The 27,320-nt window shown below is 41.9% G+C and overlaps 1 protein-coding gene across 1 annotated transcript in view; it reads right to left on the bottom strand.

Moving 5' to 3' along the window:
• LOC137277792 (neurotrimin-like) overlaps window positions 1-26,622 on the bottom strand; it is a 280,109-nt gene extending 253,487 nt beyond the window's left edge. Inside the window, exon 1 of the mRNA XM_067809723.1 lies at window positions 26,579-26,622. The gene's annotated coding sequence lies outside the window, so the exon portion shown is untranslated. The remainder of the gene's footprint in view (window positions 1-26,578) is intronic.
• Between the last annotated feature and the right edge of the window lie 698 nt (window positions 26,623-27,320).

Below are 27,320 nucleotides of genomic sequence, written 5' to 3'. Positions count from 1 at the left end.
GTGAATGGATTGAGGTGTGCATGTGTGTATTCGTGAATGGGTTGAGGTGTGCATGTGTGTGTTAGTGAATGGGTTGAGGTGTGCATGTGTGTGATAGTGAATGGGTTGTGGGGTGCATGTGTGTGTTAGTGAATGGGTTGGGGGTAAGTATGTGGGTTAGTGAATGGGTTGAGGGGTGCATGTGTGTGTTCGTGAATGGATTGAGGTGTGCATGTGTGTGTTAGTGAATGGGTTGGGGGTAAGTATGTGGGTTAGTGAATGGGTTGAGGGGTGCATGTGTGTGTTCGTGAATGGATTGAGGTGTGCATGTGTGTGTTAGTGAATGGGTTGGGGGTAAGTATGTGGGTTAGTGAATGGGTTGAGGGGTGCATGTGTGTGTTAGTGAATGGGTTGAGGTATGCATGTGTGTGTTAGTGAATGGGTTGAGGGGTGCATGTGTGTGTTAGTGAATGGGTTGGGGGTAAGTATGTGTGTTAGTGAATGGGTTGAGGGGTGCATGTGTGTGTTTGTGAATGGATTGAGGTGTGCATGTGTGTGTTCGTGAATGGGTTGAGGTGTGCATGTGTGTGTTAGTGAATGGGTTGAGGTGTGCATGTGTGTGATAGTGAATGGGTTGTGGGGTGCATGTGTGTGTTAGTGAATGGGTTGGGGGTAAGTATGTGGGTTAGTGAATGGGTTGAGGTGTGCATGTGTGTGTTAGTGAATGGGTTGGGGGTAAGTATGTGGGTTAGTGAATGGATTGAAGGGTGCATGTGTGTGTTAGTGAATGGGTTGAGGTGTGCATGTATGTTAGTGAATGGGTTGAGGTGTGCATGTGTGTGTTAGTGAATGGGTTGGGGGTAAGTATGTGGGTTAGTGAATGGGTTGAGGGGTGCATGTGTGTGTTAGTGAATGGGTTGAGGTATGCATGTGTGTGTTAGTGAATGGGTTGTGGGGTGCATGTGTGTGTTCGTGAATGGGTTGGGGGTAAGTATGTGGGTTACTGAATGGGTTGAGGGGTGCATGTGTGTGTTAGTGAATGGGTTGGGGGTAAGTATGTGTGTTAGTGAATGGGTTGAGGGGTGCATGTGTGTGTTAGTGAATGGATTGAGGTGTGCATGTGTGTGTTCGTGAATGGGTTGAGGTGTGCATGTGTGTGTTAGTGAATGGGTTGAGGTGCGCATGTGTGTGATAGTGAATGGGTTGTGGGGTGCATGTGTGTGTTAGTGAATGGGTTGGGGGTAAGTATGTGGGTTAGTGAATGGGTTGAGGGGTGCATGTGTGTGTTCGTGAATGGGTTGAGGGTTGCATGTGTGTGTTAGTGAATGGGTTGAGGGGTTCATGGGTGGGTTAGTGAATGGACTGAAGGGTGCATGTGTGTGTTAGTGAATGGGTTGAGGGGTGCATGTGTGTGTTAGTGAATGGGTTGAGGGGTGCATGTGTGTGTTAGTGAATGGGTTGGGGGTAAGTATGTGGGTTAGTGAATGGATTGAAGGGTGCATGTGTGTGTTAGTGAATGGGTTGAGGTGTGCATGTATGTTAGTGAATGGGTTGAGGTGTGCATGTGTGTGTTAGTGAATGGGTTGGGGGTAAGTATGTGGGTTAGTGAATGGGTTGAGGGGTGCATGTGTGTGTTAGTGAATGGGTTGGGGGTAAGTATGTGTGTTAGTGAATGGGTTGAGGGGTGCATGTGTGTGTTAGTGAATGGATTGAGGTGTGCATGTGTGTATTCGTGAATGGGTTGAGGTGTGCATGTGTGTGTTAGTGAATGGGTTGAGGTGTGCATGTGTGTGATAGTGAATGGGTTGTGGGGTGCATGTGTGTGTTAGTGAATGGGTTGGGGGTAAGTATGTGGGTTAGTGAATGGGTTGAGGGGTGCATGTGTGTGTTCGTGAATGGATTGAGGTGTGCATGTGTGTGTTAGTGAATGGGTTGGGGGTAAGCATGTGGGTTAGTGAATGGGTTGAGGGGTGCATGTGTGTGTTAGTGAATGGGTTGTGGGGTGCATGTGTGTGTTAGTGAATGGGTTGGGGGTAAGTATGTGGGTTAGTGAATGGGTTGAGGGGTGCATGTGTGTGTTAGTGAATGGGTTGGGGGTAAGTATGTGTGTTAGTGAATGGGTTGAGGGGTGCATGTGTGTGTTAGTGAATGGATTGAGGTGTGCATGTGTGTGTTCGTGAATGGGTTGAGGTGTGCATGTGTGTGTTAGTGAATGGGTTGAGGTGTGCATGTGTGTGATAGTGAATGGGTTGTGGGGTGCATGTGTGTGTTAGTGAATGGGTTGGGGGTAAGTATGTGGGTTAGTGAATGGGTTGAGGGGTGCATGTGTGTGTTCGTGAATGGATTGAGGTGTGCATGTGTGTGTTAGTGAATGGGTTGGGGGTAAGTATGTGGGTTAGTGAATGGGTTGAGGGGTGCATGTGTGTGTTCGTGAATGGATTGAGGTGTGCATGTGTGTGTTAGTGAATGGGTTGGGGGTAAGTATGTGTGTTAGTGAATGGGTTGAGGGGTGCATGTGTGTGTTAGTGAATGGATTGAGGTGTGCATGTGTGTGTTCGTGAATGGGTTGAGGTGTGCATGTGTGTGTTAGTGAATGGGTTGAGGTGTGCATGTGTGTGATAGTGAATGGGTTGTGGGGTGCATGTGTGTGTTAGTGAATGGGTTGGGGGTAAGTATGTGGGTTAGTGAATGGGTTGAGGGGTGCATGTGTGTGTTCGTGAATGGATTGAGGTGTGCATGTGTGTGTTAGTGAATGGGTTGGGGGTAAGTATGTGGGTTAGTGAATGGGTTGAGGGGTGCATGTGTGTGTTTGTGAATGGATTGAGGTGTGCATGTGTGTGTTCGTGAATGGGTTGAGGTGTGCATGTGTGTGTTAGTGAATGGGTTGAGGTGTGCATGTGTGTGATAGTGAATGGGTTGTGGGGTGCATGTGTGTGTTAGTGAATGGGTTGGGGGTAAGTATGTGGGTTAGTGAATGGGTTGAGGTGTGCATGTGTGTGTTAGTGAATGGGTTGGGGGTAAGTATGTGGGTTAGTGAATGGATTGAAGGGTGCATGTGTGTGTTAGTGAATGGGTTGAGGTGTGCATGTATGTTAGTGAATGGGTTGAGGTGTGCATGTGTGTGTTAGTGAATGGGTTGGGGGTAAGTATGTGGGTTAGTGAATGGGTTGAGGGGTGCATGTGTGTGTTAGTGAATGGGTTGAGGTATGCATGTGTGTGTTAGTGAATGGGTTGTGGGGTGCATGTGTGTGTTCGTGAATGGGTTGGGGGTAAGTATGTGGGTTAGTGAATGGGTTGAGGGGTGCATGTGTGTGTTAGTGAATGGGTTGGGGGTAAGTATGTGTGTTAGTGAATGGGTTGAGGGGTGCATGTGTGTGTTAGTGAATGGATTGAGGTGTGCATGTGTGTGTTCGTGAATGGGTTGAGGTGTGCATGTGTGTGTTAGTGAATGGGTTGAGGTGCGCATGTGTGTGATAGTGAATGGGTTGTGGGGTGCATGTGTGTGTTAGTGAATGGGTTGGGGGTAAGTATGTGGGTTAGTGAATGGGTTGAGGGGTGCATGTGTGTGTTCGTGAATGGGTTGAGGGTTGCATGTGTGTGTTAGTGAATGGGTTGAGGGGTTCATGGGTGGGTTAGTGAATGGACTGAAGGGTGCATGTGTGTGTTAGTGAATGGGTTGAGGGGTGCATGTGTGTGTTAGTGAATGGGTTGAGGGGTGCATGTGTGTGTTAGTGAATGGGTTGGGGGTAAGTATGTGGGTTAGTGAATGGATTGAAGGGTGCATGTGTGTGTTAGTGAATGGGTTGAGGTGTGCATGTATGTTAGTGAATGGGTTGAGGTGTGCATGTGTGTGTTAGTGAATGGGTTGGGGGTAAGTATGTGGGTTAGTGAATGGGTTGAGGGGTGCATGTGTGTGTTAGTGAATGGGTTGGGGGTAAGTATGTGTGTTAGTGAATGGGTTGAGGGGTGCATGTGTGTGTTAGTGAATGGATTGAGGTGTGCATGTGTGTATTCGTGAATGGGTTGAGGTGTGCATGTGTGTGTTAGTGAATGGGTTGAGGTGTGCATGTGTGTGATAGTGAATGGGTTGTGGGGTGCATGTGTGTGTTAGTGAATGGGTTGGGGGTAAGTATGTGGGTTAGTGAATGGGTTGAGGGGTGCATGTGTGTGTTCGTGAATGGATTGAGGTGTGCATGTGTGTGTTAGTGAATGGGTTGGGGGTAAGCATGTGGGTTAGTGAATGGGTTGAGGGGTGCATGTGTGTGTTAGTGAATGGGTTGTGGGGTGCATGTGTGTGTTAGTGAATGGGTTGGGGGTAAGTATGTGGGTTAGTGAATGGGTTGAGGGGTGCATGTGTGTGTTAGTGAATGGGTTGGGGGTAAGTATGTGTGTTAGTGAATGGGTTGAGGGGTGCATGTGTGTGTTAGTGAATGGATTGAGGTGTGCATGTGTGTGTTCGTGAATGGGTTGAGGTGTGCATGTGTGTGTTAGTGAATGGGTTGAGGTGTGCATGTGTGTGATAGTGAATGGGTTGTGGGGTGCATGTGTGTGTTAGTGAATGGGTTGGGGGTAAGTATGTGGGTTAGTGAATGGGTTGAGGGGTGCATGTGTGTGTTCGTGAATGGATTGAGGTGTGCATGTGTGTGTTAGTGAATGGGTTGGGGGGTTCATGGGTGGGTTAGTGAATGGACTGAAGGGTGCATGTGTGTGTTAGTGAATGGGTTGAGGGGTACATGTGTGTGTTAGTGAATGGGTTGAGGGGTGCATGTGTGTGTTAGTGAATGGGTTGGGGGTAAGTATGTGGGTTAGTGAATGGGTTGAGGGGTGCATGTGTGTGTTCGTGAATGGATTGAGGTGTGCATGTGTGTGTTAGTGAATGGGTTGGGGGTAAGTATGTGGGTTAGTGAATGGGTTGAGGGGTGCATGTGTGTGTTCGTGAATGGATTGAGGTGTGCATGTGTGTGTTAGTGAATGGGTTGGGGGTAAGTATGTGGGTTAGTGAATGGGTTGAGGGGTGCATGTGTGTGTTAGTGAATGGGTTGAGGTATGCATGTGTGTGTTAGTGAATGGGTTGAGGGGTGCATGTGTGTGTTAGTGAATGGGTTGGGGGTAAGTATGTGTGTTAGTGAATGGGTTGAGGGGTGCATGTGTGTGTTTGTGAATGGATTGAGGTGTGCATGTGTGTGTTCGTGAATGGGTTGAGGTGTGCATGTGTGTGTTAGTGAATGGGTTGAGGTGTGCATGTGTGTGATAGTGAATGGGTTGTGGGGTGCATGTGTGTGTTAGTGAATGGGTTGGGGGTAAGTATGTGGGTTAGTGAATGGGTTGAGGGGTGCATGTGTGTGTTCGTGAATGGATTGAAGTGTGCATGTGTGTGTTAGTGAATGGGTTGGGGGGTTCATGGGTGGGTTAGTGAATGGACTGAAGGGTGCATGTGTGTGTTAGTGAATGGGTTGAGGGGTGCATGTGTGTGTTAGTGAATGGGTTGAGGGGTGCATGTGTGTGTTAGTGAATGGGTTGGGGGTAAGTATGTGGGTTAGTGAATGGGTTGAGGGGTGCATGTGTGTGTTCGTGAATGGATTGAGGTGTGCATGTGTGTGTTAGTGAATGGGTTGGGGGTAAGTATGTGGGTTAGTGAATGGGTTGAGGGGTGCATGTGTGTGTTCGTGAATGGATTGAGGTGTGCATGTGTGTGTTAGTGAATGGGTTGGGGGTAAGTATGTGGGTTAGTGAATGGGTTGAGGGGTGCATGTGTGTGTTAGTGAATGGGTTGAGGTATGCATGTGTGTGTTAGTGAATGGGTTGAGGGGTGCATGTGTGTGTTAGTGAATGGGTTGGGGGTAAGTATGTGTGTTAGTGAATGGGTTGAGGGGTGCATGTGTGTGTTTGTGAATGGATTGAGGTGTGCATGTGTGTGTTCGTGAATGGGTTGAGGTGTGCATGTGTGTGTTAGTGAATGGGTTGAGGTGTGCATGTGTGTGATAGTGAATGGGTTGTGGGGTGCATGTGTGTGTTAGTGAATGGGTTGGGGGTAAGTATGTGGGTTAGTGAATGGGTTGAGGTGTGCATGTGTGTGTTAGTGAATGGGTTGGGGGTAAGTATGTGGGTTAGTGAATGGATTGAAGGGTGCATGTGTGTGTTAGTGAATGGGTTGAGGTGTGCATGTATGTTAGTGAATGGGTTGAGGTGTGCATGTGTGTGTTAGTGAATGGGTTGGGGGTAAGTATGTGGGTTAGTGAATGGGTTGAGGGGTGCATGTGTGTGTTAGTGAATGGGTTGAGGTATGCATGTGTGTGTTAGTGAATGGGTTGTGGGGTGCATGTGTGTGTTCGTGAATGGGTTGGGGGTAAGTATGTGGGTTAGTGAATGGGTTGAGGGGTGCATGTGTGTGTTAGTGAATGGGTTGGGGGTAAGTATGTGTGTTAGTGAATGGGTTGAGGGGTGCATGTGTGTGTTAGTGAATGGATTGAGGTGTGCATGTGTGTGTTCGTGAATGGGTTGAGGTGTGCATGTGTGTGTTAGTGAATGGGTTGAGGTGCGCATGTGTGTGATAGTGAATGGGTTGTGGGGTGCATGTGTGTGTTAGTGAATGGGTTGGGGGTAAGTATGTGGGTTAGTGAATGGGTTGAGGGGTGCATGTGTGTGTTCGTGAATGGGTTGAGGGGTGCATGTGTGTGTTAGTGAATGGGTTGAGGGGTTCATGGGTGGGTTAGTGAATGGACTGAAGGGTGCATGTGTGTGTTAGTGAATGGGTTGAGGGGTGCATGTGTGTGTTAGTGAATGGGTTGAGGGGTGCATGTGTGTGTTAGTGAATGGGTTGGGGGTAAGTATGTGGGTTAGTGAATGGATTGAAGGGTGCATGTGTGTGTTAGTGAATGGGTTGAGGTGTGCATGTATGTTAGTGAATGGGTTGAGGTGTGCATGTGTGTGTTAGTGAATGGGTTGGGGGTAAGTATGTGGGTTAGTGAATGGGTTGAGGGGTGCATGTGTGTGTTAGTGAATGGGTTGGGGGTAAGTATGTGTGTTAGTGAATGGGTTGAGGGGTGCATGTGTGTGTTAGTGAATGGATTGAGGTGTGCATGTGTGTATTCGTGAATGGGTTGAGGTGTGCATGTGTGTGTTAGTGAATGGGTTGAGGTGTGCATGTGTGTGATAGTGAATGGGTTGTGGGGTGCATGTGTGTGTTAGTGAATGGGTTGGGGGTAAGTATGTGGGTTAGTGAATGGGTTGAGGGGTGCATGTGTGTGTTCGTGAATGGATTGAGGTGTGCATGTGTGTGTTAGTGAATGGGTTGGGGGTAAGCATGTGGGTTAGTGAATGGGTTGAGGGGTGCATGTGTGTGTTAGTGAATGGGTTGTGGGGTGCATGTGTGTGTTAGTGAATGGGTTGGGGGTAAGTATGTGGGTTAGTGAATGGGTTGAGGGGTGCATGTGTGTGTTAGTGAATGGGTTGGGGGTAAGTATGTGTGTTAGTGAATGGGTTGAGGGGTGCATGTGTGTGTTAGTGAATGGATTGAGGTGTGCATGTGTGTGTTCGTGAATGGGTTGAGGTGTGCATGTGTGTGTTAGTGAATGGGTTGAGGTGTGCATGTGTGTGATAGTGAATGGGTTGTGGGGTGCATGTGTGTGTTAGTGAATGGGTTGGGGGTAAGTATGTGGGTTAGTGAATGGGTTGAGGGGTGCATGTGTGTGTTCGTGAATGGATTGAGGTGTGCATGTGTGTGTTAGTGAATGGGTTGGGGGTAAGTATGTGGGTTAGTGAATGGGTTGAGGGGTGCATGTGTGTGTTCGTGAATGGATTGAGGTGTGCATGTGTGTGTTAGTGAATGGGTTGGGGGTAAGTATGTGGGTTAGTGAATGGGTTGAGGGGTGCATGTGTGTGTTAGTGAATGGGTTGAGGTATGCATGTGTGTGTTAGTGAATGGGTTGAGGGGTGCATGTGTGTGTTAGTGAATGGGTTGGGGGTAAGTATGTGTGTTAGTGAATGGGTTGAGGGGTGCATGTGTGTGTTAGTGAATGGATTGAGGTGTGCATGTGTGTTCGTGAATGGGTTGAGGTGTGCATGTGTGTGTTAGTGAATGGGTTGAGGTGTGCATGTGTGTGATAGTGAATGGGTTGTGGGGTGCATGTGTGTGTTAGTGAATGGGTTGGGGGTAAGTATGTGGGTTAGTGAATGGGTTGAGGGGTGCATGTGTGTGTTCGTGAATGGATTGAGGTGTGCATGTGTGTGTTAGTGAATGGGTTGGGGGTAAGTATGTGGGTTAGTGAATGGGTTGAGGGGTGCATGTGTGTGTTCGTGAATGGATTGAGGTGTGCATGTGTGTGTTAGTGAATGGGTTGGGGGTAAGCATGTGGGTTAGTGAATGGGTTGAGGGGTGCATGTGTGTGTTAGTGAATGGGTTGTGGGGTGCATGTGTGTGTTAGTGAATGGGTTGGGGGTAAGTATGTGGGTTAGTGAATGGGTTGAGGGGTGCATGTGTGTGTTAGTGAATGGGTTGGGGGTAAGTATGTGTGTTAGTGAATGGGTTGAGGGGTGCATGTGTGTGTTAGTGAATGGATTGAGGTGTGCATGTGTGTGTTCGTGAATGGGTTGAGGTGTGCATGTGTGTGTTAGTGAATGGGTTGAGGTGTGCATGTGTGTGATAGTGAATGGGTTGTGGGGTGCATGTGTGTGTTAGTGAATGGGTTGGGGGTAAGTATGTGGGTTAGTGAATGGGTTGAGGGGTGCATGTGTGTGTTCGTGAATGGATTGAGGTGTGCATGTGTGTGTTAGTGAATGGGTTGGGGGTAAGTATGTGGGTTAGTGAATGGGTTGAGGGGTGCATGTGTGTGTTCGTGAATGGATTGAGGTGTGCATGTGTGTGTTAGTGAATGGGTTGGGGGTAAGTATGTGGGTTAGTGAATGGGTTGAGGGGTGCATGTGTGTGTTAGTGAATGGGTTGAGGTATGCATGTGTGTGTTAGTGAATGGGTTGAGGGGTGCATGTGTGTGTTAGTGAATGGGTTGGGGGTAAGTATGTGTGTTAGTGAATGGGTTGAGGGGTGCATGTGTGTGTTTGTGAATGGATTGAGGTGTGCATGTGTGTGTTCGTGAATGGGTTGAGGTGTGCATGTGTGTGTTAGTGAATGGGTTGAGGTGTGCATGTGTGTGATAGTGAATGGGTTGTGGGGTGCATGTGTGTGTTAGTGAATGGGTTGGGGGTAAGTATGTGGGTTAGTGAATGGGTTGAGGGGTGCATGTGTGTGTTAGTGAATGGGTTGGGGGTAAGTATGTGTGTTAGTGAATGGGTTGAGGGGTGCATGTGTGTGTTAGTGAATGGATTGAGGTGTGCATGTGTGTGTTCGTGAATGGGTTGAGGTGTGCATGTGTGTGTTAGTGAATGGGTTGAGGTGCGCATGTGTGTGATAGTGAATGGGTTGTGGGGTGCATGTGTGTGTTAGTGAATGGGTTGGGGGTAAGTATGTGGGTTAGTGAATGGGTTGAGGGGTGCATGTGTGTGTTCGTGAATGGGTTGAGGGGTGCATGTGTGTGTTAGTGAATGGGTTGAGGGGTTCATGGGTGGGTTAGTGAATGGACTGAAGGGTGCATGTGTGTGTTAGTGAATGGGTTGAGGGGTGCATGTGTGTGTTAGTGAATGGGTTGAGGGGTGCATGTGTGTGTTCGTGAATGGGTTGAGGGGTGCATGTGTGTGTTAGTGAATGGGTTGAGGGGTTCATGGGTGGGTTAGTGAATGGACTGAAGGGTGCATGTGTGTGTTAGTGAATGGGTTGAGGGGTGCATGTGTGGGTTAGTGAATGGGTTGAGGGGTGCATGTGTGTGTTCGTGAATGGGTTGAGGGGTGCATGTGTGTGTTAGTGAATGGGTTGAGGGGTTCATGGGTGGGTTAGTGAATGGACTGAAGGGTGCATGTGTGTGTTAGTGAATGGGTTGAGGGGTGCATGTGTGTGTTAGTGAATGGGTTGAGGGGTGCATGTGTGTGTTAGTGAATGGGTTGGGGGTAAGTATGTGGGTTAGTGAATGGATTGAAGGGTGCATGTGTGTGTTAGTGAATGGGTTGAGGTGTGCATGTATGTTAGTGAATGGGTTGAGGTGTGCATGTGTGTGTTAGTGAATGGGTTGGGGGTAAGTATGTGGGTTAGTGAATGGGTTGAGGGGTGCATGTGTGTGTTAGTGAATGGGTTGGGGGTAAGTATGTGTGTTAGTGAATGGGTTGAGGGGTGCATGTGTGTGTTAGTGAATGGATTGAGGTGTGCATGTGTGTATTCGTGAATGGGTTGAGGTGTGCATGTGTGTGTTAGTGAATGGGTTGAGGTGTGCATGTGTGTGATAGTGAATGGGTTGTGGGGTGCATGTGTGTGTTAGTGAATGGGTTGGGGGTAAGTATGTGGGTTAGTGAATGGGTTGAGGGGTGCATGTGTGTGTTCGTGAATGGATTGAGGTGTGCATGTGTGTGTTAGTGAATGGGTTGGGGGTAAGCATGTGGGTTAGTGAATGGGTTGAGGGGTGCATGTGTGTGTTAGTGAATGGGTTGTGGGGTGCATGTGTGTGTTAGTGAATGGGTTGGGGGTAAGTATGTGGGTTAGTGAATGGGTTGAGGGGTGCATGTGTGTGTTAGTGAATGGGTTGGGGGTAAGTATGTGTGTTAGTGAATGGGTTGAGGGGTGCATGTGTGTGTTAGTGAATGGATTGAGGTGTGCATGTGTGTGTTCGTGAATGGGTTGAGGTGTGCATGTGTGTGTTAGTGAATGGGTTGAGGTGTGCATGTGTGTGATAGTGAATGGGTTGTGGGGTGCATGTGTGTGTTAGTGAATGGGTTGGGGGTAAGTATGTGGGTTAGTGAATGGGTTGAGGGGTGCATGTGTGTGTTCGTGAATGGATTGAGGTGTGCATGTGTGTGTTAGTGAATGGGTTGGGGGTAAGTATGTGGGTTAGTGAATGGGTTGAGGGGTGCATGTGTGTGTTCGTGAATGGATTGAGGTGTGCATGTGTGTGTTAGTGAATGGGTTGGGGGTAAGTATGTGGGTTAGTGAATGGGTTGAGGGGTGCATGTGTGTGTTAGTGAATGGGTTGAGGTATGCATGTGTGTGTTAGTGAATGGGTTGAGGGGTGCATGTGTGTGTTAGTGAATGGGTTGGGGGTAAGTATGTGTGTTAGTGAATGGGTTGAGGGGTGCATGTGTGTGTTAGTGAATGGATTGAGGTGTGCATGTGTGTTCGTGAATGGGTTGAGGTGTGCATGTGTGTGTTAGTGAATGGGTTGAGGTGTGCATGTGTGTGATAGTGAATGGGTTGTGGGGTGCATGTGTGTGTTAGTGAATGGGTTGGGGGTAAGTATGTGGGTTAGTGAATGGGTTGAGGGGTGCATGTGTGTGTTCGTGAATGGATTGAGGTGTGCATGTGTGTGTTAGTGAATGGGTTGGGGGTAAGTATGTGGGTTAGTGAATGGGTTGAGGGGTGCATGTGTGGGTTAGTGAATGGGTTGTGGGGTGCATGTGTGTGTTAGTGAATGGGTTGGGGGTAAGTATGTGGGTTAGTGAATGGGTTGAGGGGTGCATGTGTGTGTTCGTGAATGGATTGAGGTGTGCATGTGTGTGTTAGTGAATGGGTTGAGGTGTGCATGTGTGTGATAGTGAATGGGTTGTGGGGTGCATGTGTGTGTTAGTGAATGGGTTGGGGGTAAGTATGTGGGTTAGTGAATGGGTTGAGGGGTGCATGTGTGTGTTCGTGAATGGATTGAGGTGTGCATGTGTGTGTTAGTGAATGGGTTGGGGGTAAGCATGTGGGTTAGTGAATGGGTTGAGGGGTGCATGTGTGTGTTAGTGAATGGGTTGTGGGGTGCATGTGTGTGTTAGTGAATGGGTTGGGGGTAAGTATGTGGGTTAGTGAATGGGTTGAGGGGTGCATGTGTGTGTTAGTGAATGGGTTGGGGGTAAGTATGTGTGTTAGTGAATGGGTTGAGGGGTGCATGTGTGTGTTAGTGAATGGATTGAGGTGTGCATGTGTGTGTTCGTGAATGGGTTGAGGTGTGCATGTGTGTGTTAGTGAATGGGTTGAGGTGTGCATGTGTGTGATAGTGAATGGGTTGTGGGGTGCATGTGTGTGTTAGTGAATGGGTTGGGGGTAAGTATGTGGGTTAGTGAATGGGTTGAGGGGTGCATGTGTGTGTTCGTGAATGGATTGAGGTGTGCATGTGTGTGTTAGTGAATGGGTTGGGGGTAAGTATGTGGGTTAGTGAATGGGTTGAGGGGTGCATGTGTGTGTTCGTGAATGGATTGAGGTGTGCATGTGTGTGTTAGTGAATGGGTTGGGGGTAAGTATGTGGGTTAGTGAATGGGTTGAGGGGTGCATGTGTGTGTTAGTGAATGGGTTGAGGTATGCATGTGTGTGTTAGTGAATGGGTTGAGGGGTGCATGTGTGTGTTAGTGAATGGGTTGGGGGTAAGTATGTGTGTTAGTGAATGGGTTGAGGGGTGCATGTGTGTGTTAGTGAATGGATTGAGGTGTGCATGTGTGTGTTCGTGAATGGGTTGAGGTGTGCATGTGTGTGTTAGTGAATGGGTTGAGGTGTGCATGTGTGTGATAGTGAATGGGTTGTGGGGTGCATGTGTGTGTTAGTGAATGGGTTGGGGGTAAGTATGTGGGTTAGTGAATGGGTTGAGGGGTGCATGTGTGTGTTCGTGAATGGATTGAGGTGTGCATGTGTGTGTTAGTGAATGGGTTGGGGGTAAGTATGTGGGTTAGTGAATGGGTTGAGGGGTGCATGTGTGGGTTAGTGAATGGGTTGTGGGGTGCATGTGTGTGTTAGTGAATGGGTTGGGGGTAAGTATGTGGGTTAGTGAATGGGTTGAGGGGTGCATGTGTGTGTTCGTGAATGGATTGAGGTGTGCATGTGTGTGTTAGTGAATGGGTTGGGGGTAAGTATGTGGGTTAGTGAATGGGTTGAGGGGTGCATGTGTGTGTTAGTGAATGGGTTGGGTGTAAGTATGTTGGTTAGCGAATGGGTTGGGTGTAAGTATGTGAGTTAATGAATGGGTTGAGGGGTACATGTGAGGGTTAATGAATGGGTTAAGAGATGCATGTGTGTGTTAGTCAATGGGCTGAAAGGTGCTTGTGTGGGTAAGTGGACGGGTTGATTGGTACATGTGTGGGTTAGTGAATGAGTTGAGGGGTCCAGGTGAAGTTTGGTGAAATTGTTGAGGGTTATTGAGTGCAAGGGGTGGTTTAGTGAATCATTCATGCAGTTTATTATTCCAAAATTGTCTTCAAATTAGGATTAATTTATAAAACATTTTATTACTAGCACCTGATGGTTTGCAAACTCATGAAAGAGGCCCCAAACAATATCAGTCAGTAAACAAATATATTCAGGCTACAGGGCATTGACACTTATTCTCTATATTTGAATGATGTTTTATAACATCTGTGAGTTCATATAATCTACTTGACATCCTTTGGGAACACATCTGAAACTATTTTTAATACTGTTCAGCATTTGTAGGTGCTCAGACAGATCTAGGATTTCAAAAAGGGATGCATGTAATACCCAAGTGGACAAGTGACTTACGTGAGAAACTGCTGCATCCCCATAAAGAACGCCTTAAGTGATGAGATACTTGTGGTTGAAACATGAACAGTTTATCATTTGGTTGACTTACTGACTTAATTAATGACATAATTGACTCAATAATACAATGATATTGTTATGTCCATTTAATGTAATAGGATTTCTTCATCAAGTGGGAAGATGTTGCCCTTTTCAGAGTCTTTCTCTACCTTTTAGAAGCAGCTAAGAAAAGGGTCTAAGCTACAACTACATTCCCTTCAAAGTGCACTGGGTACAGGCATTCTGCCATGGACAAAGAAATGGAACTGCAATATGAGTGCTCTTTTAGTCTGATATCTTTATTGGTAAACACTTTTTTCTGTCTTGACAACTAGATATTTAGCTATTTAACTATTACTATCGACAAACATCCATCCAACATACGTTACTTTTGGAATTTAATATTCATACAAAGTAAAACTGTGATGTCATACATAATATCATATGAAGATTTGGAATCGCATGCATACACTTTATACTCGCTGACAGGTACAATATAGCAGTCCTGCAAGTCAAATGCTAACACTATATGTCTCTTGAAATGGGGTCATGTGATATTTCAAACAACTTTGACAGATTCCATGTAAATACAATCAGACTCCCTGACAGCAGTTTGTCAAGAAATATGTAATGGCAAGTTTACGACAAAACCCGATGTCAATGTTTTGTGGGTTGCACTTAGACTCTCATCATGTTGAGTAATTACTGTCTTTGGTGATGGAAATATTGTGACATGCATTGAACATCAGAAGAGTACAGCATCACATTGGGGATAACAGATAGGCCAGGGTAGGAGAAAAGAACAACATTGGTTGGTTTGTGCAAGCTAATGGGGTCTTTCATGCTCGATGGCGTATCACATTTGGGGTACAAAGAAAAATGTAATGGTCGTAAGTGCAAGGTCTGTCATGTCTTAGGAACACAGCAATGTGTGTGCAGAGGCGAAACGCAGTCATCTTATCTTCATCAGCATATGGAAGGGTGCACTGGAACAGCTTATCATTTTACCATACAATGTCATACACCATCAGAACATCCTTCTGTGACAGATATTTATGGCTGTTCTATATATTTTGGATCTGTCTTCATTTTGTTTTATTCTGGTTGGCATCTGTATTAATTGTTTAGTTCCTAATCATATTTCAGCCATGGGTGTGAAAAAGAAGAAACTTGATATAGGTTCAAATCATCATATAGGTTAATTGTTAGAGAATCAAATACATCATAAAGAGAATAAAGAATGTGAAAGTGTATGTTGATGCAAAAATGGTAGAAAACACTTCCAATTCACATGAACATTGCAGTGCTTGACATTTGTATCTAAATCCTTGGCGAAGTTAAAACCTTGGAGAAGCAGGTGCATCAATATGCTCTGTGACTGACTCCTAAGCAGGAGTAACTCAACAAGCTATGGGAAGGCTTTATTAGGTGTCTGGACAGACCATCCCTGCTTTATGGTCACAGAGTTTTAGTGACAGGACATGGTCAGGTCTTCCTAGAGTAACCAATGTCACTCAAAACTGACACATCTATGTGTGTCATCACTGAAAAAACAAACCACAACAGCCACTAAACAGAAATTCTGGCCAGTCAGAATACCACTTCGATACAATGTTCTGAACAATGGACACAGAGCCGAATGGCTGCTGTGGTTCCAGTAGAAAGTGAGATGGGGACACAGATGCAGGATTTGTTTTGTGCTCAGGTCAGTCTTGTTTTCTCCAGTCACATGCAGATGGATGCACACTTGTCTGTTGACTTTCAGAGGAACATTTTGATCCAAACTACAGGCAAATTCTATCATTTTGGTGGTTGCAGTGCAATGTAGTGGGCAGGAATCCATCATGGTAGAAAGATGACTCCTGTGCATGAAGCAGGTTTACCAACAGGCATCAGATATTGAAACGTCCTCCAGCAATACCATGTCATGAAGTTCAACATGACTGTTCCAGCATGACAATGTTGCTTATTTGTCATGAGTTTCTACACAATGTCCACACATTACCTAAATCTACCCATTGTCTGAATTTGTCCCCACATGAACATCTATGACATGCACTTGACCAGCATGTGGGTTAAAGGAATTCACCATCCCAGACACTGCAGCACGAGTAGTGGAACATTTCACAAAGTGCTATGCAGCATTTGATCGTATCCATCCACTGCCCGTCATCAAGTCAGACAATAGTTATAAGTGACACTGGCATTCCCATCCTCACACCTACCCCCTACCCCCTACACCCTGTGTCAATCACAGATAGTTTGAGAAAATAAGAAAGGTCTGGAACTACTTTTCAGACAGGTGCTGTGAGATGAGATGAATATTTTGTCAATATTTCAATAACACTGAATGCGTCTGCTTGTGTGTATAACATTTTTTTTCTCATATGGTCATCACTTGACAACAACATCATATTCCTGCCTTATGACAACAGTCAGTAAACAATCAATGCTGGACAAGACAATCCAGTGATTGATGCGAGTGTAGTAGAGCCTGGAGTCATCCCACATATGACATCTTCACCTTATCAGCTTGCAGACACAGATAAACTCTTTGGTCATGTGGACAAGGCATCTGACTTCTGATGAAGTCAAATTTATATTTTTCAAACCAACAGAAATGCAAATACAGAGATTTTCTCTATTGACCATATGTTGTGTTACTGTGATATTTGTATTCTCTTTTGTCAAAGATTTTACAAAGATAATTTTGTATCTTGACACATCAGGCCTCTTTGAAATTACCTGTGGCCTTACATTGGCTGTTGTCACACACTCTTTCTAGACTGTTAGAGACTTAACAGAATTACTGGAACATTGTGAGTCTGACACAGAGTTTAGATAGAGCCTTTAGGGCAGCACTGCAATGATGACTGGGAACATTCATGCTACACACAGTTTTGAGGGCAAGAGTTTCTCATAACCTCATCCATACTCACAGATACAAACACAGTTTCATCTAGATACAGATATGACATATAGATATGAGTTTATTTCTATTCTTGTGAATGTTGACTTACAGTACCATAGGTTTGTAGGAACAAATACAAACATAGGTTAATACACACATGTCTAAGGTGGGAACATATAGAAATGTAGGATAATAAATAAATTTGTATATTTGGGTATGTAGAACATGTATAAATGTAAGAATATTTGCTAATAAAGGTACTTAGCATATAGATGTAGGTTTAAGAGACAACAGCTAAAAGTAGGTTTATGACAGCACATATAAATGTTGGTTTATAAGTATAAGCAAATATCTTGATTTATAGGAACATTTATGTTTGTTCAACATCCTTACTTAGCATTTAACGTCAGTGACCATCATTCCATCCTCATAACTGGAAAGTCTTTCACTTGAAAAAAGATATCTATATGAATAGTTCTGATCTAACATACATTTCCACAAACTGCTATCTTTTGTAAGAGTTGTGTTTAATTCAAACATGTATAGATCTTCATATGAAGGAAAGGGTGACAGGGTAGCCTAATGGTTAAAGCATTCACTCATCACGTTGAAGTCATGGGTTTGATTCCAACATGATTACAATGTGAAAGGTCCATTTCTGATGTCCACTTCTGTGATATTGCTGGAATATTGCTAAATCGGTCATAAAACAATACTTACTCACTTACATAATGGAAATTTGCTGAAGACAGATACCTGTTATATCTTACCCATGGTATTCAGTGCACAAGCCAGTACACACTGAGTCTTCTGAGAGTTCTCAGTCACATACATATCATAGATTTACATGAATTGTCTACATCAGGTAGTCATCAGTGAAAAGTCCCTTATACCCCTGCAAGGCTTGATCCTCCAAGACATAAGAGTACCTAGAAATGATCAGTGATTGAAGCTGGAAGACGCATTTATACCTCTGGATATAACATTATGTATTCATTCTGTGAGTGAGGGAGTCAGGTTTTATGCCATTTTAACAAGCTTAAAGCAATAACATGGCTGAAGACACCCAAAACGGGCTTCAAACATTGCACCAATGTGGGAAATTGAACAATGGAACTTGGTGTGATGAGCAAATGCTTCAACAACTAGGCTACTGCTCCACATATCCATGAACAAGAAAGAAAATGAATAACATAGTATGCTTCAGATATAATGTTTGTTTGTTTGTTTATGGTTTAAGGTCCCACTCAGTAATATTCCAGCTATAAGGCAACGATCTGTAAATATTCAGGTCTGGACCACACATATCTAATCTGATCATTCATCACCATGAGCAGCAATAAACTCATCTGGCATACAGTGACACGTCAACCAAGTCATCAAGTCTAACCACCGAATCCCTTAATCCCTTCTTATGACAAGCATGAGGCACTGAAGACCCAATTCTAACCCAAATCTTTATGGACTGCAAACATAACAAAACAGAAAAACAGCACGTGGAACAGAAATATTGTGTACATACAAACAGTGAGAACTGTTTGTCTTACCTATAACATATAACACCAAATTATGTTGCAAACTTTCAGTGTGCATACACCATGACACATAATCAAGATGTTCATCACATGGTCTTTCTGTACTGTCAACACAAGGTAGTTTCAGTACATGACCTTTCACATCACAGAAACCAACATAGCTGAAACTTAATATAAGGGATTACTAAATGTTCCACAGTAAGTAGAGAGTGATTATCACAATGCTGTTTATCAGCTGTTTGGATCACAGTTATAAGAGACATGAAATGATACAAAATCATGAATCCTTAATAAAGGTAATTAAATGTCTGTCTGGAAGGGAGTAGTCACGGTAACATTATCACATTTAATTATGCAGCAGATGTGTATTATAGTCATTGTCTACTTGAAAAGTGTTGTTTAAAAACTACATTTTCACTCAAATATATCTAAAGACTTTCATTTATGAGCATATCTCAATATTCATATATTTAATATGATTGCAGGGAATCATGAAGAATTGAATATGATGAATAATGTGATCATGATATTTAGTGCATTAATTCATGCAATGATGCAAAGCAATATGTGTAAGAGTGAATCCAATGAAGGATTCATTCATGTTTCTGACCTATATTCATGTTATGGTGATAATTAGGTCTTATTTGCAAAACAGATGTTTTATAGATGAATTAACAAATTCATCAACATGTGTAGCCATGAATTGCCTGCAGGTGTTATTGCAGTGATTCTGTGAGATGAATCACAAGTAGTGTATGTATACAGCAGAGGAAGTGTACACCATGCATCAATGAAGGCATGATGGGAACTAGACTTGTACAAGTCTCTTAGGTAATAAACATATTTGAACGAATTAGTGAGTAAGATATTACACCACTTTTAGCAAACTGGGGCAGTGAAGTAGCCTAGTGGTTAAAGAATTTGCTTGTCAAGTCTTGCTTAAAGGCTGTACTAAATACACAGGTTGTAGAAATGGGGTTCATTTACATAGAGATGAGGAAAGAGATGATGTATCTGGTTCAGTGGTGACCTTGAGGATGTTCTTTAAGTGGTAGTCATTGTGTAAATATTAACGTTGACTTTCCAGACATGGTGGAGCCTGATAGTTCTGGTATTTTCAATCATTTTGTTGTTTAACACTCCACTATGGATTAACCATATTATGAACGCAACTTTGTAGAAACAACAATCTGTATCAGCCATTTCAACAAAACCACAAGAGGATGTTATCACATTTAATTCAATGACACTAATTCCTTTTCAAAATCAGTAGTAAAAACCTGAACTGACCTGACCTGACCTACCTAACCTAAAACATATCTGATGAAAGAGTCATTGTAGTGGAGGAAACAATTATAACCTGCAGTTTGACAAAGTGCTTGACCTTTGACATGAATATATGTAGAATGACTGAATTACTGACGACTGCAACTTGTTGTTTCAGAACAATGATAGTAATTCTGTCATCAATTGATCAGCAACATGCTAAGACTTGATGAGTAGGTGACTGAGCGAGCATGGGTTTATGGCACTTGCAGCAATAAGCCAGCAATATCACGGAGGTGGACACCAGAAATGGTCTTTGCACATTATACCCATGTTTAGAATCGAACCCAGGTCATTGGTGTGATGACTGAACGCTTTAACCACAAGGCTACCCTACCGCCCTGACAAAATATTTAAATATATTTTTCATTACAAAAACTGTACATGCATGAATAAAGAATCTGAAGTCCATAAGTCAAAAACAAAAAAATGCTGAAAAAGTATTTTTTTCATTGTACCACATAAGACATTAAAAGCTTAAAGACTAAGAACTATTTTTGTCAATAATAAAAACAAAAGAAATTTAAGTATAACGAACAACATCGTACAGACTTCCAAAGGTATCATAGCTCAGATTAAATGCAACAGAATCTTTGATGATCCCCATTCAAGAAAACCTTAAAACTAAATGCCCATATGTCCTTGTCAAGCATGAAGATACAGAATTTACCACCCTCTCTCTGTTGAAAAGGAATAACAACTAGAAGCTTTTAGTCTTATTAACTTTTTCCATGTTGGTTCTAAAGTATGGGAAAGAACTGCAATGAAGTCAAGTCATTCTAATAATATCATTTCACTAATAGCATCTGAGAGATGTTCAGAATGCTAAGCTCATTCTGATCTCCCACAAGTTACAGGCCCAAGGACCATGTTGTTTCCTTACAATGGCTTTGTTGCTCATCATGATTTGCGAACAATTTTGCTTTATAGCTGAACCTTTCATCCTGTCTCCATTCCAGGTTTTATTGAACATGCATCATCATGCTGCTTATCCATTCAAAGTAAATAGGGTTAAGAAGTCATTGATGAAACTTAATCTTATCAGTATTCAAACCAGGATCAAAGGGAATATTTTGTACACATTGTCATGTGAGTGTTTTCTTTGTTCAGGATTGTCAATTAAAGCATGGTATTATCCAGGTTGCCAGTTCCTGATGAGCTATATCAAAACTGTAGCTGTTAGATACATTGTTTGTTACTCTTTGAGGAGGCAGTTTTCACGAGGCTTTTGTTGAAATGTGTGTGATGTCAATCAATGTTGTATGTGAGATGGAACATGATGACAATTAGTTAAGGAGTTAAGAAATACATGTATCTGCATTACAGAATAAGAAATCAAGAGATTGCTTAAGGTCCTGGGTTCTATGGAGCTCTGCACGTACATGGAAGTGACAAAACCATCATTATAAGGAATCTCTGCTGTAAGAACATTCCTCACAATGATTCCTATCTGAATGTAGCCATTGGATCATAAATTGCTATTACATAGGGATGACAGTCATTTGTGCAAAGGTTAACAAGGGTAGCCCAACAATGGTGTGGATCTGCATCCAAGACCATGATTAAGATGAAACATGCCTATGCTCATGTGGCTGTGAAGGTCTGGATTTGAATTGGTCTTCAGCATCCCAAGCTTGCTGACACATGTCTCTGTATGCAATTGCATAGAACAATGCTCATGATATTGATCACTGGATTATCAGGTCTAGACTCCATCATTCACTGACTGCCACCGTAAGCTGGAATATAATATGATAAAAATAACCTTCGGTCATTCAAGGTAAAATTGATCTTCAAGAACACAGATCTGTTGTTAGAGGCCACCTTCAGGTGGTCAGCCTCTCTGACCCTGCATGTCATTGTATCCAAGCTGCACTGACCAGTGCTCATGATAGCAATCAACTGATTGTCTGGTCCAGGTTCAATTATTCACAGACCACCATCATATTAACAAGCCATCATCATACAGCTGAATTATCATTGAAAGGAGCATAAAACAACACAGAAAAGAAGAATAACATACAAACACACTATAACATACATATACAGCTAAACAGAGTTATCTCTTTCCTAAACAAAATTATCCCTCATTTAAAAAGAGTACATTTCAATTTAATCTCAAGAAAATGATACAAAAATCATCATTTGGTACACATGTTAGAGTTTCATACAAAAATGTAGAAATTGTATGGATCACAACTTCTTCAATGACTAATATGGCAATGTTTACCATCATCAAGCTGTTTCTGGTATGACAGGATACAAGTGTTTTAGCTCCTCTGTTGTTTCAGCAATATTTCAGCTATATGGTGGTGGTTTGTTAATAATCCTATTTGCTAATCCTAAATAAAGGCTAAACATATACTGTACAAAGAACTATAAACTATAAGAGGTTCATGTGAATAGTTCCTTGAGCAGCCAGCCCCTGAAGACCTGTTGACCAGTATCTCACAAAGTTTGTGTCTCTGTACTTTACTGTACCATCTGTACTCAATCATGACTGACTTTCAAGATTTTCTTCTTCCTCCCCACAAGGTTCTGTTGTCTTTGGGTCAAAGCCTCACTAATTCATTTACCTTAAGTGTCAAGTTTGGTGTTAATTATATTTACCATCAACATGCCTAAGCTGATGAAACATAAGCACAAATGGTGCCAGCCCAGGAAACCATGGTGCCTATGAGATCAGCAAGTGCGAAGACACAGTTCACCGACACAGAATTTGGCATTCCTAGTACCAAACAAATACAGAACAAAGAAGTACCACTCATCCGTTTTCTACAGCAGTCAATGTTTAATTAAGGCATCAATCAATGTTCTGTGCAGATGAAGTTGCTCTAACTCAACTCAACTTGATTTACATTCGGGATAAGTATGGAGCAGAGTCACCAGTACAATTGAAGTACTCATGATACAAGTCAAGTACTGATGATACAAGTCAGGTTCTGATGATACAAGTCAAGTACCGATGATACAAGTCAGGTTCTGATGATACAAATCAAGTACTGATGATACAAGTCAAGTACTGATGACACAACTGAAGTTCTGATGTTACAAGTCAAGTACTGATGATATAAATCCGGTTCTGATTATACAATTGAAGTTCTGATGACATCAGTCAAGTTCTGAGGATACAAGTCAAGTACTGATGACACAATTTAAGTTCTGATGTTACAAGTCTAGTACTGATGATATAAGTCAGGTTCTGATGATGATACAATTGAAGTTCTGATGACATAAGTCAAGTACTGATCATACAATTGAAGTTCTGATGATACAAGTCAAGTACTGATGGTACAATTGAAGTTCTGAGGATGCAAATCCAGATGTGATGCCATAGTTCATCTGAACATCAAAATATTATAAATACATGGATGAGGTGTAATGAACTCAATTCAATATTTATAGAAATCTTCATGATTATTTCCCCTTAGTTTGATTTTATCATGCTCATTTTACACAACATTTCTGGAACACTTCAAGGCTATTAAAGAGTAAATTCATTCTAACCATGTTGGACTTTTCTTGGACACAACAGATATTTCTTCTAGAAAATGGTATTTTCCTTCATCTATCCCTTTTTAACTGTAAACTTGTACAGTTTTAATCACTGACTTAATGAACCATATACTTCTTGCTGGTAAAAAATACATCCATGTATCAGGTATTAAAAACACCAAGTTATCCCTGAATACACTTCTAAAAACAGTAAGTGATATTTTCAAAGCTGAAAAGCTTATTGCTAAAAAGAATATATAATGATAATAAATATTATAATTTGACTGAAAATGGTCACCACTATTGCTGTATTTCAAGTGTGTGTAATGTCTACCCATATGAACTTATGTCTTATTGTGTACTTGTTCTGTTGCATTATGCATGTATTTTGTGTATTTGTGTATACTGATTTGAATGAATGAAAAAAAAAAACAAAAAAAAAACACATGTGTTGGGGTTCTGAACTTTCTTGACTTGTTATTATCAGTACAGTCTTGAAACTGAAGTTTCTAAGGGTATTTTGTTTAAAAATTTGTATCCATTAAACATATACTGTAAACAGCCAAATTTTCGCGACCGTTTAATTTTCGCGAACTTCGCGTCAGATGTCATGACGCGAGAATAAAAACACGCAATAATATAGATATATCATACACTCTATTCAGGTAAGTCAACAACACAAAAACAATACAGGTGTCATTGCTCAATCATGTGCCACTGCTGGGCTATTCTGGATTAACACGGCTCAATCACGTTCTATTTTCATTGCTCTAACACCTAATTAAAAAGGATTAATTTTGAAATCAATTACATTACTTTGTTGTTAGATCACTTCACAAATCTGTTTATTTTATAACAGCTCAATGGTCACGCACCTGCGTGTCATGTAAAAACATTCAGAGATGCCCCTGTAACAAGATCACCTCGCGAAAATAAGAAGGCACGAAAAGGTTTAGTGACCATCACTCACGAAAATTTAAAAGCGCGGAAATAAGACAGTTTACAGTAATTAGCTGTATTCCTGGGTTCTGATTAAATATATTATTTGTTTGTTTTAGACTTTTCATATTTGCATTTATTCTGAAAAACATTTTTGCAACATGAGGCATATTTCTACTAATGTATTTACATAACATACTTTATATATCATAAAAATGCATTTATGATTTACATATATATGGCTTATCAATGAGGCAATCATGGTACCAACTACAGACTAATATTCTTGGTTTTCCCATATGCAGCATTCCTGTTCCCACAACAACATAAATGACCTTGAGCATGTGACACATCCCAGAGGGGACTCAACCTAACAAAGGTACAGTGGAAGCTCTCAGAACCGGCATCTGTCCAATCCGTCAAATTGTCAACACTTGCATAAAATCTCAGTCCCATCTGTGGCTTGTACATTTATCATCACCTATATAAGCCAGCACATTGCCAAAACCAGATTATTTCTTAAGTCACAATAAGTGCCAGTTTAGACAGCTTCCACTGTACTAGAATCAGTACTTTACTGAAACAGTATAATTCACAAAATTATGAGTGTCACCCCTTCCTAAATGGTACAGTGTATTCAGACCCCTTGAAGAATACATCATATGTTTCGGAGTTAAACCCCAACTACCAGAACAGCAATCTAACCATGCTATCCATCTGCCCAAAACAACTGATACATAAGATAGCAAGGTGGCTGCTCAGAAGTCATCAGCAACCCCATGAAAAACATCTCCAGCATCATATCTAAGTCTTGTCCAGATCATCATAACACAAATTGATAAAATCAATTGCTCATGATTATGGATTCAAAAACTACAAACAGTGATGGACGTTCTTGCAAACAGTTTTCAGAATGTGTCAAAAATGATCTTATCTGACATGAGAATTTCTCCATTAAAATATTTCCCAAGTGTAAATGTTGAAATATATTTGCAAAGCCTAAATTTAATTACCCTCATCATATCTATTTTTTATAACAAGAATGTACAGTTGTGTTTTATTCTGTAACTGTATTTTAACAAGCAATTTATGTACAATCAATTATCATAGCATGTTTCCTTTGTGACAGAATGACTGGTCTACATACATGCTATGTATCAATGAATCCTGCTATTCTCAAAGGATGCAACTCTGCACCTTTCATCATTTGGATTGTTGACAGTGTCTGACCACATGCTAGCACATTCCAAAGCAATAAATGCCTAGACTTTATTCATGATTTTCAAAAGTTCAAACAGCCATACTAATACCATTATGGTAATAACTGTGTTATTTCACATGTTGGTGGCTTTAACAAAACAAAATTGTCAGAAAGCATCAACAAGTCAAAGAAAATGAATACAAACTGCGCCCAAAGTAATTTTCCTTGCATTACAAACAACATTTCTTTTCACTCCATAAAACAATTCCAGAACCATTAACAAAATTGTCATGTCAGTTTGCTTTTATGGGATGAGAACATACATGATTAATAGAAAACCAAAATGACAAGCTCATCACTCTCCCATCTTAGGATTCTGTAATAACCAACATGAGAGACAAACATATACACACAGGTTATGTCAACATAAACCATCCAACCAGTGCCTCTGACAGCACTGAACACCAAGTGTTAGCGATGTTATTACAGTGGGTGTTAAGTGACGACAGCAATGATCTATATCCCACATCTATATGACATGAGGTCATGGACCACCTCTGTGTTCGTCTTCACAGCATGTGCTATCATTACCCCCAGGCTCATGATGTCGAGATAGGAAAATGATATCAACTCTCAAATACATAAGGTGCTAGTAACGCACCTTGCTTGAATCACTAATAAAGCCAAGGCCACACAAAAAACATTTCAGTGTTTCATGATATAGTCACAATTATACAATCAACTCTACTTTTGGCAGATATTTTTTATCAATGTGGAAAAGGTTTTGTCCCTTCTATTCAATTATTTTTAGTGTGCTACATGATACTTGGTTTTCTAGAATTATGAGAAAGGACAGTTTGGAATTTAAAGCAGTTTTCTCTAATGCACATTTGTTAACACATAACAAGGAGGGTTTTTTTCAGACTCTGAAATTGATATTTTTGTTCACTTCAAAATTTACCTCAGGAAATATTTGTAGCATTAGTCATTTAAAACATCAGAAACCCCAAGAACTACCACACCCTATTTTGTCCATCAAATAACCTGTTTTATATGACAGTTTCAGTGAAGTGAGTTATGTGGATAAAAAGGAAGACTCTTCAGGTAAACAGATTCCTACAATCAAACAAAATTTCAAAGCTGTTGTCTTGTTGACAAACATAAATAAGGTGTGATGTAAACCAACAGCTTTTGTTGTTATTGCATGTATTTACTTACAGTGTCTAAATGCTGAAAACTAACTCTGATCTCTATGGGTGTCATGAAATAACAACCTGATAACTTCTTGACATATAGTTTCATAGCTTGGATGCCATTCCTGTCTTCATTTGATCTCACATTTGCACCAATTTCTGTCTAACTATTAATGGCATTACGTACTGTTAAGCATCCAAGACACATGAACAATTTCAAAGGGTAGTCTGTTCACATTATCACAGTACATCTACACCAGTGTGTTCTGAACTGATAAAATGTGCACATAAAATGTTTAGTTTGCATAATAAAGTAAGACATATCATCATGATTACCATAATTCATGAATGCATTATTCAGGATAAAGTTAAGATATCATCAATGAGTATATTACTCACGTCAGGTGTTTTCTAGTCTGTTGATTTACACTGACACACTCAGCAAACTCATAGCTGCTGTCTGTAAATAATCCAGTCTGGAACAGAAAATCAAGTGACTGACATCATGAACATCTATTTACACAACTGAGACATGACAATGACAAGCATCAACAGTCAGTCAACCTGGCTCTGATTTCTTGAAACAAACTTAAGTCTGAGTTTGACTCAGGTTCAAGTTTTGACTCAAAACTGAAAAAAACACATTCCACAGAAAGAAACTGAAATTGGTTTCAAACTCAGTAATAGTAGACAATTCAAGTTTAGTGGATAGAGCTTACATAAATTCTTTGAGTTTTTATAGTTCAAGAATGCAATGGGTTAAAAATTCAGATGTTTCAAATTTTGAAACTCAGTTTGAAATCTGAGCAAAAACTTTAGTTTGTTTTGAGAAATCATAGCCTGACCACCTGGTGCTGCGAGTCAGTTATTACAGGAATGGTCCGTTATGGGGAACAGAAACCATGATGACTATCCAACAGCTAAGACGAACGGCACAAGTAACATCTTGAAACGGTTGGCAGTAGTTGTGACATATACTTCTGTGTTATTCTGGTCAAAGGCAAGGTGAAGAGGCAGTTGTTACTGTTTTGAATGTTTCAAATCTTTAAATGTGAAACATTATGACATTTTGGGAGTCCAGGAAGAGGAAATCTAATATTACGTTGATAACTGGCATTTGTTTTCCAGAACCTTGGGAGAA

Source organism: Haliotis asinina, chromosome 3 (genome assembly GCF_037392515.1).
Source record: "Haliotis asinina isolate JCU_RB_2024 chromosome 3, JCU_Hal_asi_v2, whole genome shotgun sequence".
Taxonomy (NCBI): Eukaryota; Metazoa; Mollusca; class Gastropoda; order Lepetellida; family Haliotidae; genus Haliotis; species Haliotis asinina.
The sequence above is the reverse complement of the archived record's forward strand: the minus strand, read 5'-3'. Positions and strand labels throughout refer to the sequence as shown.